The 19,112-nt window shown below is 49.8% G+C and overlaps 1 long non-coding RNA gene across 1 annotated transcript; it reads left to right on the top strand.

The window, feature by feature from the left end:
* The first annotated feature begins 10,404 nt into the window (after positions 1 to 10,404).
* LOC140400038 (uncharacterized) lies at positions 10,405 to 19,042 on the top strand. The gene is made up of 2 exons (XR_011937992.1): positions 10,405 to 11,298; positions 16,889 to 19,042. It is a non-coding gene; the product is annotated as an uncharacterized lncRNA (long non-coding RNA).
* The last annotated feature ends 70 nt before the right edge of the window (positions 19,043 to 19,112 follow it).

Genomic DNA, 19,112 nt, shown 5'->3' with positions numbered 1-19,112 from the left:
TTTTATTTTCAATATCACTCTATGATATATAAGACGTATTTTACTGCTTCCTGATCAGTTATTGATGAGTGAGTGTGTGTTTCTGTGTGTGAGAGAGTGTGAGTGATCGCATTAATGTGTGTGAGAGCGCGCGCGCGTGAGAGCGAGCGCGTGTGTGAGAGCGAGCGCGTGTGTGAGATCGAGCGCGTGTGTGAGAGCGAGCTCGTGTGTGAGAGCGCACGCGCGTGTGAGAGCGAGCGCGCGTGTGAGAGCGAACGCGCGTGTGAGAGCGAGCGCGCGCGTGAGAGCGAGCGCGTGCGTGAGAGCGAGCGCGTGTGAGAGCGAGCGCGTGTGAGAGCGCGCGCGTGAGAGCGTGAGAGAGTATGTGTGTGTGTGAGCATGTGTGTGTGTGAGCATGTGTGAGTGTGAGCATGTGTGAGTGTGAGCATGTGTGAGTGTGAGCATGTGTGAGTGTGAGCATGTGTGAGTGTGAGCATGTGTGAGTGTGAGCATGTGTGTGTGTGAGCATGTTTGCATTTTACCCTCTATCTCTCTTTGATATATTGCACATATTTTCCTGTTCCTGCCCAGTTACTGGTGTGTGTATGAGAGAGTGAGCGTGTGTTTTACCATCATTGTCTCTCTGTGATAGATGATGCATATTTTACTGCTTTTTACTCAGTAACTGTTGTGTCAGAGAGTGTGAGTATCAGAAAGTGTGAGTATGAAAGAGTGTGTGTGTGAGGGAGCATGTGCAAGTGAGTGTGTCAGTCTGTGTGAGGGAGTGTGTGAGTGTGAGAAATAGTCTGCAGGAGTGTGAGTGTGTGGGGGGAGAGAGTGTTTGTTTTACCTTCATTGTCTCTCTGTGATATATAACATATTTTACTGCTCAGTCACAGGTGTGTGAGTGTTTTATCCTCACTGTCTGTCTATCAAAAATAACATATTTCACTGCTCAGTCACTGGCGTGTGTGTGAGAGAGAGTGTGTGTGTGGGGAGAGCGCGTGTGAGCATGTGTTGTACCCTCACTGTCCCTCTGTGAAAACAGCAAGAAGTCTTGCTGGAGAGGGATAGGGCCATACGGCAGGGCAAGGTTTATAATTGGGGGAGGGGGGAACTTCCGGTTGCGGCTATGCGGAGCTAAGTTGCACATTCGGCGGCTCCCGCTAAAACGGACTTTTGGGCTCTTTTCAATGCCCCCAACGGCACTTTTTCGACGTTTCCCGGTGTGGGAAGGAGTCTACAACAGCTCCCCGTCAGTATATGGCTTCAACTAGGAGCGGGGTGAAAAAAAAGGTGGTGGTGGACCCGAAGAAGGTGCGAGGGAAGAAGGACAAAATGGCGGCGGGCGGAGACCAGGCAGCGTGGATGCAGTGGGCGGAAGAGCAGCAGGAGGGTATCCAGCGCTGCTTCAGAGAGAATAAAATGGACCTGCTAGAGACGATGAAGGCTTCTATTGATAAGCTGCTGGAGACACAGACGGCCCAGGGAGTGGCGATCCGCGAGGCTCGACAAAAGATCTCTGACAATGAGGACGAGATCTTAGGCCTGGCAGGAAAGGTGGAGGCGCACGAGGCGCTCCACAAGAAATGGCAGGAGCGGTTCGAGGAGATAGAGAATCGGTCGAGGTGGAAGAATCTGCGGATTCTGGGCCTCCCGGAGGGGCCGGACGTGGGGGCCTATGTGGTCACCATGTTGAACTCGCTGATGGGAGCGGGGTCCTTCCAGGAGCCCCTGGAGCTGGAAGGGGCCCATAGAGTGCTGGTGAGGAGGCCCAAGGCTAACGAGCCTCCGCGAGCGGTGCTGGTGAGGTTCCATCGGTTCGTCGATCGGGAGTGTGTGTTCAGGTGGGCCAAGAAGGAGAGGAGCAGCAGGTGGGAGAACGCGGAGGTTCGGATATATCAGGACTGGAGAGTGGAGGTGGCGAAGAGGAGGGCCGGGTACAATCGAGCGAAGGCGGTGCTGCACAGGAAGGGGGTGAAGTTTGGCATGTTACAGCCGGAGCGACTGTGGGTTACCTACAAGGACCGGCACCACTATTTTGAGTCTCCGGAGGAGGTGTGGGCCTTTGTTCAGGCCGAGAAGTTGGACACAGATTGAGGGTCGGGACGGGCGATTGGGGACTATGGTTGATATCCTATGTTTCTTTTTGTTTCGAGGGGGGGGCTTTTGTATTGCTCCGGGTTTCTTTTTCTTTGTGTTTTTTCTCTTTTGGGTCGGAGAAGGTGGCTGGGGCGGGTTGGGCACTGTTTTGGTTGGGTTGGTCGGGGGGGGCTCTTGAAGGTGAGATGGGGCTCCGCGGGGGAGGGGGAGGCCCGAGTCAGGGGTGAGGGGACAGGGCCTGTAAAAGGAGCTGCGTCAGAGGTGGCGGGGCCTGGTAGGTGGAAAGCGCGGGCTTTTTCCCACGCTGAAGACTGGAGGGGGCGGGGCCGGGGCGGGGAAGCGAGGGTTGTTTCCCGCGCTTAGAACAGAAGGGGGAGGGGGAGAGCCTATGGATGGGGACGGGAGAGGAGGGTGTGCCACAAAATGGGAGGAGTCGAAGGAGAGGCGGGAGTGGCCGGGGTCAGCAGGAGACAGCTGACTTGCAGAAGTGCAATGGGGGGAGTAAATCAGCTAGGATGGGTCCTAACCGGGGGAGGGGGGTTGAGTGGGGGGGGAAATCGAGCTGCTGCTATGGTCAAGGAGGAGCTGGAGAGAGTGGGGGTGGGGGGGGACTAGACGGGGGTATGCCGCTGTGAGGAACGGGCCGGGTGTGGGGTGTGGGCACGTGGCTGGCCAAGGAGGGGCCATGGCTAGTCGGCGGGAGAGGGGGGCGGGTAGCCCCCTGATCCGGCTGATAACCTGGAATGTAAGGGGACTGAATGGGCCGATTAAGCGGGCCCGCATGTTCGCACACCTGAAGGGGCTCAAGGCGGATGTGGTTATGCTTCAGGAGACACACCTGAAGGTGGCAGACCAAGTAAGATTGAGGAAAGGGTGGGTAGGTCAGGTGTTTCACTCGGGGCTGCATGCCAAAAATCGAGGGGTGGCGATCTTGGTGGGAAGGAAGGTGTCGTTTGAGGCGTCGAGCATTGTGGCAGATAATGGCGGCAGGTACATGATGGTAAGTGGTAAGTTGCAGGGAGAGAGGGTGGTACTGGTCAATGTGTATGCCCCAAACTGGGACGATGCGGGTTTTATGCGGCGTATGTTGGGTCGGATCCCAGACTTGGAAGTGGGGGGCCTGATAATGGGGGGAGACTTTAACACGGTGCTGGACCCGACAATGGATCGCTCCAGGTCTAGGACGGGTAGGAAGCCGGCGGCGGCGAGAGTGCTGAGGGGGGTTTATGGACCAGATGGGAGGAGTGGACCCTTGGGGATTTGCAATGCCGGGGGCGAGGGAATTTTCATTCTTCTCACATGTCCATAAGGGTTATTCCCGAATCGACTTTTTCATCTCGAGTTGGGCGTTGATAGCGAGAGTAGAGGATACTCAGTATTCGGCAATAGCCATTTAGGACCACGCCCCGAATTTGGTGGACTTGGAGATGGGGGAGGAGAGGGACCAGCGCCCGCTGTGGCGCTCGGAGGTGGGGCTGTTGGCGGACGAGGAGGTGAGCGAGTGGGTCCGAGGAAGTATAGAGAGGTACCTGGAGACCAACGCCAACGGGGAGGTCCGAGTGGTGATGCTATGGGAGGCACTGAAGGCGGTGGTGAGGGGAGAGCTGATCTCCATTAGGGCCCACAAGGAGCGGAGGGAGTGGGGACAGAGGCTGGTGGGGGAGATGGTGAGGGTAGACAGGAGGTATGCGGAGGAGCCCGAGGAAGGATTGTTGAGGAAGAGGCGCAGCCTCCAGGCCAAATTCGACCTGGTGACCACCAGGAAGGCGGAGGTGCAGTGGAGGAAGGCCCAGGGGGCGATTTACGAGTATGGGGAAAAGGCAAGCCGGATGCTGGCACATCAGCTTCAGAAGCAGGACGCAGCTAAGTTAAGGACAGTGTGGGGGGGGGGGGGGGGGGCGCGGAGTGGAGCTGGCATCAATGGGGTCTTCAGGGACTTCTACGAGGAATTGTACCGATCCGAGCCCACGGGAGGAGGGAGGGATGGGCCGCTTCATGGACCAATTGAGGTTTCCAAAGGTGGAAGAGGGACTGGTAGCGGGATTTGGGGCCCCAATTGGGCTGGAGGAGCTGATCAAAGGGATAGGAAGCATGCAGGCAAGGTAGGAACCGGGGCCGGACTGTTTCCCGGTCCAATTCTTGAAAACATATCTGGACCTGTTGGGCCCGCTGTTAGTTAGGACCTTCAATGAGGCAAGGGAGGAGGGGGCTTTGCCCCCGACGATGTCCCGGGCACTGATCTCCTTGATCCTGAAGCGGGCAAGGATCCCCTGCAGTGTGGGTCTTACAGACCGATTTCCTTGCTAAATGTAGATGCCAAGGTGCTGGCGTAGGTCTTAGCCTTGAGGATTGTGTGCCGCAGATCATCCATGAAGACCAGATGGGGTTTGTGAAGGGGAGGCAGTTGAACGCGAATGTGCGGAGGCTTTTGAACGTTATCATGATGCCGGCGAGGGAGGGGGAGGCGGAAATAGTGGTAGCGATGGACGCTGAGAAAGCCTTCGATAGGGTAGAGTGGGGGTATCTGTGGGAGGTGCTGAAGAGGTTTGGGTTTGGGGAGGGGCTTGTCAGGTGGGTTAGGCTGTTGTATGAGGTCCCGATGGCGAGTGTGGCCACAAACAGGAAGAGGTCCGAGTACTTTCGGTTGCACCGAAGGATGAGACAGGGGTGTCCCCTATCCCCCCTGCTCTTCGCACTGGCGATTGAAGCCCTGGCTGTGGCACTGAGGGAGTCAAGGAACTGGAGGGGGTTGGTGCGTGGTGGGGAGGAGCATAGGGTGTCACTTTATGCGGACGACCTTCTGCTGTATGTGGTGGACCCGGTGGGAGGAATGCCAGAAGTAATGAGGATTCTTAGGGAATTCAGGGACTTTTCGGGGTACATCCTCAACATGGGGAAGAGCGAGCTGTTCGTAGTTCATCCAGGGGACCAGGAGAGGGGGATTGGCGAGCTCCCACTAAAAAAGGCGGAGAGGAGCTTCATGTATCTGGGAGTCCAGGTGGCCAGGAGCTGGGGGGCCCTGCATAGGCTTAACTTTACAAGGCTGGTGGAGCAAATGGAGGAGGAGTTCAAGAGGTGGGACGCGTTGCTGCTGTCCTTGGCGGGTAGGGTGCAGTCAATCAAAATGACGGTGCTCCCAAGGTTTTTATTCCTGTTCCAGTGCCTCCCAGTGTTTATCCCGAAGGCTTTTTCAGGCGGGTTAACAGGAGTATAATGGGGTTTGTGTGGGCGCGACGGACTCCGAGGGTGAGAAGGGTGTTCCTGGAGCGGAGGAGAGATAGGGGGGCACTGGTGATGCCCAACCTCTGTGGATACTACTGAGCCGCCAATGCGACGATGGTGCGCAAGTCGGTGATGGAGGGGGAGGGGGCCGCATGGAAGAGGCTGGAGACGGCATCTTGTGTGGGTACGAGTCTGGGGACGCTGGCAACGGCGCCGCTGCCGCTCCCTCCAAGGAGGTATACCACGAGCCCGGTGGTGGTGACTGCCCTCAAAATTTGGGGGCAGTGGAGGCGGCACAGGGGGGGGGGGGGGGGGAAGTGGGGGTCTCGGCGGGGACCCCATTACGGGGGAACCACCGCTTCGCCCCAGGAAGAACAGGTGGAGGGTTTGCGGGGTGGCACAGGGCAGGGATACGAAAGTTGGGGGACCTGTTTGTGGACGGGAAGTTCGCTGGAGGAGAAGTACGGGCTCTCCCCGGGGAACACGTTCAGGTACTTACAGGTAAGGGTGTTTGCCAGACGGCAGGTAACACAATTCCCACGGCTACGGCCACACACAGTATAGGACAGGGTGCTCTCGGGGGGGTGGGTGGGAGTGGGGAAGATCTCGGAAACTTAACAGTTGATGCAGGAGGAGAAGGAGGCCTCGGTGGTGGAGGTAAAAGATAAGTGGGAGGAGGAGTTGGGAGAGGAAATTGAGGAAGGGACATGGGCAGACGACCTGGGGAGGGTGAACTGTTCCTCATCGTGCGCGAGGCTCAGCCTCATACAGTTTAAGGTGCTGCACAGGGCACACACACCGGGACAAGGATGAGTCGGTTTTTTGGGGGTGAGGACAGGTGTGTTAGGTGCTCAGGGAGCCCAGCAAACCACACCCATATGTTCTGGGCATGCCCAGTGCTGGAGGAATTTTGGAAGGGCGTAGCGAGGGTGGTATCAAGGGTGGTAGGTTCCAGGGTCAAGCCGGGCTGGGGCTCACAATATTTGGGGTGGCAGAGGAGCCGGGAATGCAGGAGGAGAAAGTTGCCGGAATTCTGGCCTTTTTGTCCCTGGTAGCCCGGCGAAGGATTCTTCTTCAGTGGAAGGATGCGAGGCCGCCAAGCGTGGAATCCTGGATCAACGATATGGCGGGGTTTATTAAGTTGGAGAGGGTGAAATTCGCCTTGAGAGGGTCGGTACAAGGGTTCTTTAGGCGGTAGCAACCGTTCTTAGACTTCCTGGCAGAGCAGGAGACATTGGTCAATGGCAGCAGCAACTCTGGTGGGGGGGGGGGGGGTCACTTTATTTTTTTGTTTTTGTTATTTACACTGGAGGGTCTGAGGGGTTGTATATACTTGTTGTATTAAGTCAGGGTGTCAATGTTCATTTATTATTTATGTACAGGGGGAGGGGGATATGGAGGGTTGTTTTTCTGGACTGTGTTTTGTACTTAACCCTGTTGGGTTTCTTTTTCATTTTGTTCTTGATATTTTATGAAAACCTTTAATAAAAATTATTTAAAAAAAAATAATAATAATTGTGGGAGGGGTAATGATGATGCGATTAGGCAACAATTCGGAAGCATTAGATGGGAACAGAAACTGTCAGGGAAAAGCACAAATGAAAAGTGGAGCTTGGTCAAGGAACAAATACTGCGTGTCCTTGATAGTTATGTCCCTGTCTGGCAGGGAGCAAATGCCCGTGAGAGGGGACCATGGTTCACAAAAGAGGTTGAATGTCATGTCAAGAGGAAAAAGGAAGCGTATGTAAGGATGAGAAAACAAGGTTCAGTAGGGTCGCTTGAGGGTTAGAAGGTAGCAAGGAATGAGCTTAAAAAAGGGCTTAGGAGAGCTAGGAGGGGGCATGAGAAGTCCTTGGCGGGTCGGATCAATGAAAACCCCAAGGCTTTTTCCTCTTATATGAGAAATAAAAGAATGACCAGGGTGAGGTTAGGGCCGGTCAAGGACAGTAGTGGGAACTTCTGTGTGGCATCAGAAGAGACAGGAGAGGTGTTGAATGAATACTTTTCTTCAGTGTTCACCGAAGAGAGGGGCTATGTTTTTGAGGATGAGTGTGTGAGACAGGCGGGTAGTCTGGAGGAGGTAGATGATCTGAGGGAAGATTTATGAGCTATTTTGAAAAATCTGAGGGGCAACAAGTCCCCTGAGCCAGATGGGATATATCCTCGGTTTCTTTGGGAGGCAAGGGATGAGATTGCAGAGCCCTTGGCTTTGATCTTTGGGTCCTCACTGTCCACGGGGATAGTGCCAGAGGACTGGAGAGTGGCGAATGTTGTTCCTCTGTTCTAAAAAGGCAATAGGAATGACCCTAGTAATTATAGGCCAGTTAGTCTTACTTCGGTGGTCGGTAGGTTAGTAGAAAGGGTCCTGAGGGATAGGTTTAATGACCATTTGGAAAGATGCAGCACAGAGTACCCAATTATTTTTCCCAATTAAGGGGCAATTTAGCGTGTCCAATCCACCTAACTTGCACATCTTTGGGTTGTGGGGGTGAAACCCCCGCAGACACTGGGAGAATGCGCAAACTCCACACGGACAGTGACCCAGGGCCGGGATTCGAACCCGGGTCCTCAGCGCCGTAGGCAGCAATGCTAACCACTGTGCCACCGTGCTGCCCTCGGTGATCGATAAGTTCATGGAAAGTGTACTGAGGGATAGGATTAATGACCATGTGGAAAGATGCATAATCCGGGATTGTCAACAAGGATTCGTGAAGGTTCTTGCCTCACAAATTTGATTGAATTCTTTGAGGAGCTAAGTGTGCAGATGAAAGTAGAGCAGTTGATGTACTATACATGGATTTCAGTAAGGTTTTTGATGAGGATCCCCATGGTCAGCTCATGAAGAAAGTAAGGAGGTATGGGATCGAGGGAAATTTGGCCAATTCGATAAGTAACTGGCTATCACATAGAAGACAGAGGGTGGTGGTGGATGGAAAATTTTCAGACTGGAGACCAGTTACCAGCGGTGTACCACAGAGAGCAGTGCTGGGTCCTCTGCTATTTGTGATTTTTATCAATGACTTGGAGGAGGGGGCTGAAGGGTGGGTCAGTAAATTTGCTGATGACACCAAGATTGATGGAGTAGTGGATGAGGTGGAGGGCTGTTGTAGGCTGCAAAGAGACATTGATAAGATGCAGAGCTGGGCCAAAAAATGGCAGATGGAGTTTAACCCCTGATAAGTGCGAGGTGATTCATTTTGGTCGGACAAATTTGAATGCGGATTACAGGGTCAACGGCCGGGTTCAGAGGAATGTGGAGGAACAGAGAGATCTTGGGGTTCATGTCCACAGATCTCTGAAGGTTGCCACTCAAGTGGACAGAGCCGTGAAGAAGATCTATAGCGTGTTAGTGTTTATTAACAGGGGCTTGCGTTTAAGAGCCGTGGGGTTATGCTGCAATTTACACGACCCTGATGAGACCACATTTGGAGTATTGTATGCAGTTCTGGTCACCTTATTATAGGAAGGATGTGGAAGCATTGGAAAGGGTGCAGAGGAGATTTACCAGGATACTGCCTGGATTGGAGGGTAGGTCTTATGAGGAAAGGTTGATGGATCTAGAGCTTTTCTCATAGGAGTGAAGGAGGGTGAGAGGCGACTTAATAGAGGTTTATAAGATGATGAGGGGGGATAGATAGAGCGGACGTTCAGAGACTATTTCCTCGGGAGGATGTAGCTGTTACAAGGGGGCATAACTATAAGGTTCGGGGTGGGAGATATAGGAAGGATGTCCGAGGTAGTTTCTTTACTCAGAGAGTGGTTAGAATGTGGAATGGACTGCCTGCTGTGATAGTGGAGTCGGACATTTAGGAACTTTCAAGCGGTTATTGGATAGGCACATGGAGCACACCAGAATGACAGGGAGTGGGATAGTTTGATCTTGGTTTCGGACAAAGCCCGGCACAACATCGGGCACTGTTCTGTGCTGTACTGTTCTATGTTCTAACAACACTAGGTTCAAGTCCCACAGTTGGTGCTTCGAAACAAACCTTTTGGACTTTAACCTGGTGTTGGAAGACTTCTTACTGTGCTCACCGTAGTCCAACGGCGGCATCTCCACATCATCTCTGTGATATATAACATATTTTACTGCTCAGTAACAGGTGTTGGAGAGTGTGCGAGTGTGTGTTTTATCCTCACTGTCTGTCTATCATATACAACATATTTTGCTGCTCACTGCTCAGTTGCTGGAGTGTGTGAGTATGTGAGAGTGGCGAGAGTGTGTTTTACCCTCACTATCCCCGAGACATACAATGCATATTTAACTGCTTACTGCTCAGTGACTGGTGTGTGAGAGAGCATGAGTGTGTGTGAGAGATAGTGTCTGTATGGAGAGTGTGAAGGTGTGATTTGCCCTCATTGTTTCTCCGTGATATATGATGCTCACTGGTGTGTGCGAGAGAGTGTGTGAGTGTGTGTGTGTGTATGAGTGGGTTCTTTATCCTCACTGTCACTCTATAATACATAACATATATTTTACTGCTTACTGCTCAGTTAATCGTTTATGAGTGTGTGCGTGAGTGAGTGTGTGAGATTCTCAGTGATGTCTAAAACCTTGTAATATTCAGTTAACGGTGTGTGTGTGTGAGAGAGAGTGTGTGAGCAGAAGAGTGTGTGTGGGTGTCAGTTTTAAGACCATAAGACCATAAGACATAGGAGCGGAAGTAAGGCCATTCGGCCCATCGAGTCCACTCCACCATTCAAGCATGGCTGATTTCAACTCCATTTACCCGCTCTCTCTCCTTAGCCCTTAATTCCTCGAGAAATCAAGAATTAATCAACTTCTGTCTTAAAGACACTCAACGTCCCGGCCTCCACCGCCCTCTGTGGCAATGAATTCCACAGACCCACCACTCTCTGACTGAAGACATTTCTCCTCATCTCTGTTCTAAAGTGACTCCCTTTTATTCTAAGGCTGTGCCCCCGGGTCCTAGTCTCCCCTGCTAATGGAAACAACTTCCCTACATCCACCCTATCTAAGCCATTCATTATCTTGTAAGTTTCTATTAGATCTCCCCTCAACCTCCTAAACTCCAATGAATATAATCCCAGGATCCTCAGACGTTCATCGTATGTTAGGCCTACCACTCCTGGGATCATCCGTGTGACTCTCCGCTGGACCCGCTCCAGCGCCAGTATGTCCTTCCTGAGGTGTGGGGCCCAAAATTGCTCACAGTATTCTAAATGGGGCCTAACTAATGCTTTATAAAGCTTCAGAAGTACATCCCTGCTTTTATATTCCAAGCCTCTTGATGTGAAAGTGTACAAACTCAGCAATCGCATGATGGGAAAAATAGCCAATTGATGTAACCAAGTGTGAGACAGCTGTGTCAGCTAAGTGCCAAGATCAGACCCTGACAAACTAGACAAAGCTAAGAATCCACATAATTGTATCATACAAGGCCAGAAGAGGGAAAATAGTGCCTGACCTTATTAAAACCTGATAACAAAGCCACGATCTAGGAATGTCCTAATAACACAACCTCCTCATGACCTAGGTCCATCTGCGTCAAGGCATCATGAGGGCAGAGGTAAAAACAAAATAGGACCACGTCTTAAACCCTCTAAAGACAAAATACTGCAAATAAGCCGAGTCAGGGTCTTTCCATGACAACATGTTTGATCAGAAGTTATGACTGTATTGACATTTTTGAACAAGGTCTGTTTTTGTAAAATGATACAGCTTTAGTATAAATATTGAATGTTTTCTCCCTGTCTTTGCGAGCTTGAGAAAGAATGAGCAGGTTTACCTTAACAGCTCTCTCTCTCTCTAACCTGTAGCCATCTGCATGCAGACTTTGGTCAATAAAGACAAAGTTAGTTTTATCGAAACCAAGGTGTAAAGTTGTTTTTTTCACAGTCTTGAAGTAGGAAAGATTTTAAAAGACGACAGTGGCGCTGCGAGCCCTCACCAATATCCTGAGTGGCTTCCGTGGGGGACCGAACAAGTGATCGAGCACGAACCCGGAGAGCGGAGACGGACGGCGCAACAAGGTAAGCTTTAACCTTGGTCTCTCTCTCTCTCTCTCGGATCGGTGCTGTGACCCCTCGTCCCTGATGGATAACGCTGACAGGTGACGGTGTTCGAATCTAAATTTGACTGTGAGTAATGTTCTTAGGGTCTGGGACCCGGTTGTCGTTCAAAGCCTAAGGTCAGGGACCACCTGCTCTTGTTTTTTTTCCCAGGACAGGGATACACAGGCTTGGCTAGGTCAGGGACCAGATTTGGATTTTTGACTTTTAAATTTACAAGGCAGTTTTTCCCCATTTTTTTTCTTCTCTCTCTCTTTTAATTTTTTTTCCACTCCTTAAAAAATCTTGGGCCAGAGCCTGGACAAAACGGAGGACAATTCTCCCTTGCTTTTTATGTGCAAAGTGTTCACTGATCAGGAACGCAATTTACGCCTCTTGTCTTCAGCTTTAAATAAGAAATTCGGATCTGAAATTTGGCCACTAGGAGGTACCTGGAATTTAGAAAACTGCACCGCGGCAGAGACAGCCATTTGGTCTCGGAATGCCAGAGCCAAATGGAAGAAATTAATTACCAAATGGCAAAAAGAATCAGACAGACGACACAAACTGTCCTTGTTAATGAGTTGGAGGGACAATGCACGTAGGAGAGGGATTGCTGATTATAAAGACAGAGAAACCAAAGACTGGGAAACGTTGAAATTCGAATGTGAACAATGGGACAGGAAAGATCCTAAGAATCAAGGGGGGGATAATACTGCATCGGGTGTTAAGCAGGTCGGAATAGTCCATCAGATTAAAAATCAGGAGGATCCTCCCACTACCTCTGGCATGCCGTTGTTTCCCTATTTGATTGATACAGAGGAGAAGGAGGAGGAGGAATTAAATCCCACGATGCCCCCATGGCCACCTCTTCCCAGCTCCACGGTGCAGCAGCCCCTTTCTCACCCTCCCCCTTGTAACAACCTTGCTGCCGATAATTTCCCTTCTGCTATTTCTCCCATTGCAACACGCACTCGCTCAAAAGCACCAACCACCTTCCTCGATCAGCCCGTTACCTCTGTTAATCAGGCTTTCCAAGAATTAACTATCAGTACCGCACCAGTAGAGGAGCCTTTTCCACCACCGCCTCCCCCTGCAAATTTTCCAATCCGACGTCTCGTTAACCCTCGAGCGACTGATGACGACGACCAATTTATTGAGACATGGCAGGCTTTTAAACCTCAGGAGCTCTGTTTGATCATGGCTCACTGTCCGTCACATAAAACGGACCCAGAGGGCTTTACTGAATATCTGAGGAGAACTGCGACTGTGTATGGTGCTACCCCTAGGGATCAGTATTCCCTTATTTTTTCATCCCTTCCCCCAGATTTAGGTGAGAAATGGAAACGGGAATTAGGGGATCATGGGATGCGTTTAAAACCAACAATCCATCAGATGCGGCTCAACTCGCTTTAATGTTCCCAGCACTTAAGCGTGCTCTCCGTAAACCTGTAGATATCTCCAAAATTCTTGATTGTACACCCACTCATAAGGAGGAGGGTCCTGAATTTTTTGACCGCTTTTGTGGAATTTACACTCTTTATTCCGGTGATGAGACTTTTAATGCGGGCTTGAAATCTCCCCAGTTCAATGCGCTGCTTATGCAGGTCGTGCCTGACCGCATAGCAACCAGTATTAAAACTAATAATATGGATTGGTCTGATAGCTCCAAATCCCACATGCGACGTGCTATCTCTTATTACTGGAGCAATGGCCGTGACAGAGCAGCTTTCGGAAGGGACCCTCCTACACCCAAAATAAAGTCGGAGTTTGTCCAGCGACCCCCTCGCAGGAACCCCCCACCCTATGAACGTCACCATGGCCCTCCCCGGCCTTGTCCTCCAACCCGAGACAGTGTCACTTGCTTTAATTGCAGACGGACGGGTCACTACGCTAGGGATTGCCCTGCTCCACGCAGAGACAGGGCACTCCCTCCACGGCGGTATGCTCCTTTCACTGACTCCCACCCCTATTGACTGGCCCGCTCCAATTTCCCGGTTCTCTCTGGCGACCACTCTGAGGAACACACAGCTACAATTCACATTGAGGGTATTCCCGTCCCCTTCCTCATTGATACAGGGGCAAATGCTTCTACGTTCAATTTGACGTTAGTTAAACAGTATTGTTTTCCTCTCTCAGATGAATATGTGGAACTTTCTGGTTTTATGGGTGAGAGGGCTACATACCAACTCACGAAACCCCTTCTGGTTCAATTTAATGACCGTCAATGTTGTATTCCCTTCACTGTCACGCGTACCCTCGGTGTTAATCTTGCTGGCCGTGATCTGTTATGTCCCTTACAAGTTGAGATTGTTTGCCTTGACGACGGCGTCACGATCTCCAAGGCTCCACAAGTCCAGCCTCGAAATTTACCCCTTTTTTTCACTCCCCAATGGTGGTCCGTTGATTTTGATCCCTCCAATTTTTCACCTCCCTTGCATGTTCCTCATCCACAAGTGACCCTTTGCTATGACTAGTGGCACCTCACATTACCCTCACCGTCAATGCAGGCTACAGTGCCAGGTCACTGGGCTTTCTGATTGCTACCCTCCAAGGAAAATGTGATCCTTTTTATACTGGACGACAGACCTTCCCTGAAGGCACGTTACAGTATTTTTCACAGCCCTTTTCTGTTGATGGTACATTGAACCACCATCGGACCAACCGTTCCCCATCCCCAGAGATTCCTGCAGACTTATGAGCTGCGTCCAAACACGAAGTTGGTCTTACTAATGTGCCTCCAGTTCTCATTAAGGTTAAGTCCGGTGTGCCCCTGCCCTCCATTTCTCAGTACCCTATTCGCCCTGACGCTGAGGAAGGAATCTCCAGCATGATACAGTCCTTCCTTCAACAGGGAATTTTGGTTCCGTGCCAATCGCCCTGTAACACCCCTATTCTTCCCGTTCCTAAGGTTGGGCGGCCGTCTGAATGGCGTTTGGTCCACGACCTCCGCCGTATCAATCAGATCGTTGAACCCTTGCATCCCCTGGTCCCTAACCCGGCTACAATCCTCAGTAATATCCCGCCTGAGGCAGCTGTCTTTACCCTTGTGGACTTACAACACGCCTTTTTTGCGATACCCCTTGCCGCTGAATCCCAGTATTTGTTTGCCTTCACATTCAAAGGGCACCAGTACACTTGGACTAGGCTACCGCAAGGTTTCATTCATTCACCGACACTCTTCTCACAGGCACTGCACTCCCAATTAGCTACTTTGACACGCCCGATTTATCTACTATTATACAGTATGTCGATGACTTACTCCTTGCTAGCCCTGACTTTGCTTCTAACGAACGCGACTCCATTTATCTGCTCACCCGTCTCCCTTCCTGGGGATATGTAATACCACCTAATAAAGTACACAAAGGACAGAGGCAGGTTAAATTTCTGGGCGTTCTGATAAGCGCTACTGAACGTTCCCTTACGCAGGATCGTATTACTCCCATTTTGCAAACCGCACTTCCTACCTCGCCAAAGCAGATGAGAGCCTTTTTAGGTTTAGTGAACTTTTGCAGACAATGGATTCCAAATGTTACTGCTCATACCAAGGAGCTTACTCCTTATTCCTCCCAGAATTCACCCCTTAAGTTTGAACTACCCGATTTAGCACAGCAATCTTTTGTTACTCTCAAGAACGCGCTGGCTTCCGGCTCTAGGATGACCTCTTTATGACAGGCCCTTCCAGTTGTATGTTAGTGTCCTTGACCTATGTGCCACGGGTGTCTTGACACAGGAACATGGTGACCAACGCCGTCCGATTGCCTATTATTCTACTAAATTGGTTCCAGTAGCTTGTGGTTTGCCCCCCTGCACTCAAATTCTCACTGCTGTACATGTGTTAGCTCAGGCAGCCTCTAATCTAACCCTTCATCAGCCCGTGCATGTGTATACCTCACACTCTGTTGTGGCTCTCCTTCCATCTCAGCAGACCCAGCATCTGACACAGGCCTGCTTGAGCCGATATGAGGTCTCACTATTACAGAACCCATATCTGTCTTTCCATTACTGTTCCACTTTAAATCTCGCAGCATTCCTCGAACATCCCCCTGATGTACTTGTTGATCCACCACATGATTGTTTGCTGAGGAATCACTTCCTTACCGCACCTCGTCCCGATTTAACTGACCACCCTCTTGATAATCCTGATCTCACTTTTTATGTTGATGGCAGTTCTTCTATTTCCCAAATGGGGGTCCCGCAATCGGGGTATGCCATTGTTACAGACACTGACATTCTGGAAGCAGCTGCTTTCCAGATTCCAGTCTCGGCACAGAAAGCTGAGCTATTCGCCCTTACTAGAGCTTGTGTTCTGGCCAAAGACCAAAGTGCGAATGTGTACACAGACTCTCGGTACGCTTTTGGTGTCATCCACGATTTTGGCCGCCTCTGGCAGCAACGTGGATTCCTTACCTCTGCAGGCTCTCCCATTCTAAATGCTCTTTGGGTTAAAAATCTCCTCGTTGCTATTCAACTTCCTCGTCAATTGGCTATCATTAAATGTGCTGCGCGCACTTCCGGGGACACTCCTGTGCAATTAGGAAACGCCCGTGCGGATTCAGCCGCTAAGGCAGCGTCTGCATCAGCCTCGATGGTTGTTCCCGCAGGGGGTACACAGGCTTTAAATCAGCTACCTATTCTAGCAAAAAAGGGCATGCCAGAGTTAGCTGAAATTCAAAGGTTACAGAGGGACGCCTCTGATTCTGAGCGCACACTATGGAAGTCAATGGGGTGTTCGCACTCGTTGACACAAAACCTCTGGCTTACCCCAGTAGGTCAAGTTTGTGTTCAGATTCGTTATCGCCGATACTTATTGATTATTTGCATTCTTGTACCCATCTTGGCAAGGAGGCAATGGTACAGCTACTTTTGAAAACTTGGTGGCACCCAGATCTGAATACAGCATTTTTCAGATCTGTATTCAGATCGATGTCTTATTTGCATGAAAAATAATAAGGGTAAAGGCATCAAATGCCCTCCCGGAACAACCCCCTTGCCAGATGGTCCTTTTGCCTGCATACAGCTTGATTTTATTGAATTACCTAAAGTACAATGCTATAAATATTGTTTAGTGATCATTGATGTATTTAGTAAATGGATTGAAGCCTTCCTCACCACCAACTGTACTGCACATACGGTGGTAAAATTACTATTGACAGAAATTATTCCCCGATTTGGGATTCCCAGAACGATGAGCTCAGACAATGGGACACATTTTGTGGCTCGAATCAATTCTGAATTATGCGAAGCACTCAAAATTAAACAACAACTGCACTGCGCGTATCATCCACAGGCAGCAGGAATTGTAGAAAGAGCAAATGGGACCTTAAAAGAAAAATTATCTCAATTGACCGAAGAAACTGGATTAAATTGGCTAAAGATATTGCCTTTGGCACTGTTTCACATGAGGGTTACTCCACAGTCGCGGTCCGGACTGTCAGCTGCAGAGATAGTCTACGGTCGGCCAATGAGCACTCCCTGGGATGCCCATGAAGAACCCCTAGAGGGAGTAGACCTCCAAGTTATGGGAGATAAAATGCTGAGTTATTTGAAGCAATTAACATTTTCTTTGAAGTTTCTCCACTCGCAGGTAAAACAGGCCCATCTCCCAGCAACAGCCGGAACAAAGATCCCTCGATATCCAGTAGTCAAACCAGGAGACTACGTGCTGATAAAGAATTGGGACAGAGAGAAGTTAGGGCAACGCTGGAGCGGCCCTTTTCAAGTATTGCTGACTACACCGACTGCCGTTAAACTCGAAGGACGTTCGAGTTGGGTACACCTATCGGATTGTAAGAAGATTGGTTCCAGCCCCAACAAGGACGCAGAATGAGGATCTTCATTATCACATTTGGACTATTTGGACTAATTGGTCTTAATGGCCATTCGACAGTAGGCGAACAAACTGACAAAGAGCTGCGTGCTAATAGCTTTCTATATATGTCATATATTTATGCTGACAGATTGAATGTAAGTAACTGTTGGGTTTGTACCCGTATCTCCATCCATTCCAAGGAGGGGCTACCTCTCCAATCACTCCCATTCCACTTAGCAGAAATAGTTGAGTGGATACTGCGTCAAAACCGAACACAGGGGTTCGGTGGAGATATGAAAATTTGGAGATCGGCTGGCTATGGGATGACTAGATTTTTAGCCTGGTATCAACCTGGATACCCCCATGTTTTGAATCCCCCTGCCCTTACCATCCCATCGAGCACTGCGCAGGGATCCCTATGTTTTAGTAAATCAGGAGAAGGACCATCAATGGGGCAGAGTAGGTGTAATCTTACAACTGAATGGCAGGGACCGATACCAAACATCTCCAACAAGGGTATGTTTGTTCTTGATTGGTCCAGGGTGTGGAATAAAACATCAAATAGCTCATGGACGCAGAATTCCCAGGTACCCTGAATGACAATGGCTGAGAATTTTACGGCCTATAACGGGACCTATTTCATATGTGGCACTAAAGCATACTCCTCCTGGCTTCCCAGAAATTGGACAGGGTCCTGTTATCTAGGATATGTCGTACCCTGCGTGCACCACCTACTCTCCCTTAAACAACACTCCTCACGAATCAGGAGGACCATTAGTAAAACCGAGGAGTTCTTTATGACCGCCTTTCCACAATACGGAACAGGCAAGGCAGCAAACGAACTGATCCTTATGGCCTCGGCATTGGAACAACTGTCGAACATAACGGCAGCAGAATCCAGGGCAACCGGACGGGCACTAGCCGAGGTCTCGGCTGAGCTGGTGGCTGTCCGGACTGTGGCATTATAAAATCGAATGGCTCTGGATTATCCGTTAGCCTCGCAGGGAGGAACGTGTGCCATTATAGGTCAGGAATGCTGTACTTATATCCCAGATGCCTCTGAAAATATTACCAACCTAGCTGACCATATAAGAAGACAGGCGGATCAACTTCAAGAAATTGGCCAAGAATTTCACAATTATAACCCACCAGGTTGGTTAGGTTGGCTGGGACACGGATTGTTCGATTGGATCTTTAAGGCCTTCATATTATTACTAGTATTACTATTAGCAATAGGATTGCTTGGATGCTTGTGTCAATGTATTTACACCCGTCTCCTGAATATCCCTATTTGAACAAATTGAGTGGTTGTCCTGATGGGACAACAGGAGGGAATGTGAAAGTGTACAAACTCAGCAATAGCATGATGGGAAAAATAGCCAATTGATGTAACCAAGTGTGAGACAGCTGTGTCAGCTAAGTGCCAAGATCAGACCCTGACAAACTAGACAAAGCTAAGAATCCACATAATTGTATCATACAAGGCCAGAAGAGGGAAAATAGTGCCTGACCTTATTAAAACCTGATAACAAAGCCACGATCTAGGAATGTCCTAATAACACAACTTCCTCATGACCTAGGTCCATCTGCGTCAAGGCATCATGAGGGCAGAGGTAAAAACAAAATAGGACCACGTCTTAAACCCTCTAAAGACAAAATACTGCAAATAAGCCGAGTCAGGGTCTTTCCATGACAACATGTTTGATCAGAAGTTATGACTGTATTGACATTTTTGAACAAGGTCTGTTTTTGTAAAATGATACAGCTTTTGTATAAATATTGAACGTTTTCTCCATGTCTTTGCGAGCTTGAGAAAGAATGAGCAGGTTTACCTTAACAGCTCTCTCTCTCTCTAACCTGTAGCCATCTGCATGCAGACTTTGGTCAATAAAGACAAAGTTAGTTTTATCGAAACCAAGGTGTAAAGTTGTTTTTTTCACAGTCTTGAAGTAGGAAAGATTTTAAAAGACGACATTGCATTTGC

The sequence above is a fragment of the Scyliorhinus torazame genome, chromosome 24 (genome assembly GCF_047496885.1).
Source record: "Scyliorhinus torazame isolate Kashiwa2021f chromosome 24, sScyTor2.1, whole genome shotgun sequence".
NCBI classification, from domain to species: Eukaryota; Metazoa; Chordata; class Chondrichthyes; order Carcharhiniformes; family Scyliorhinidae; genus Scyliorhinus; species Scyliorhinus torazame.
This window is presented reverse-complemented; position numbering and strand designations above follow the sequence as displayed.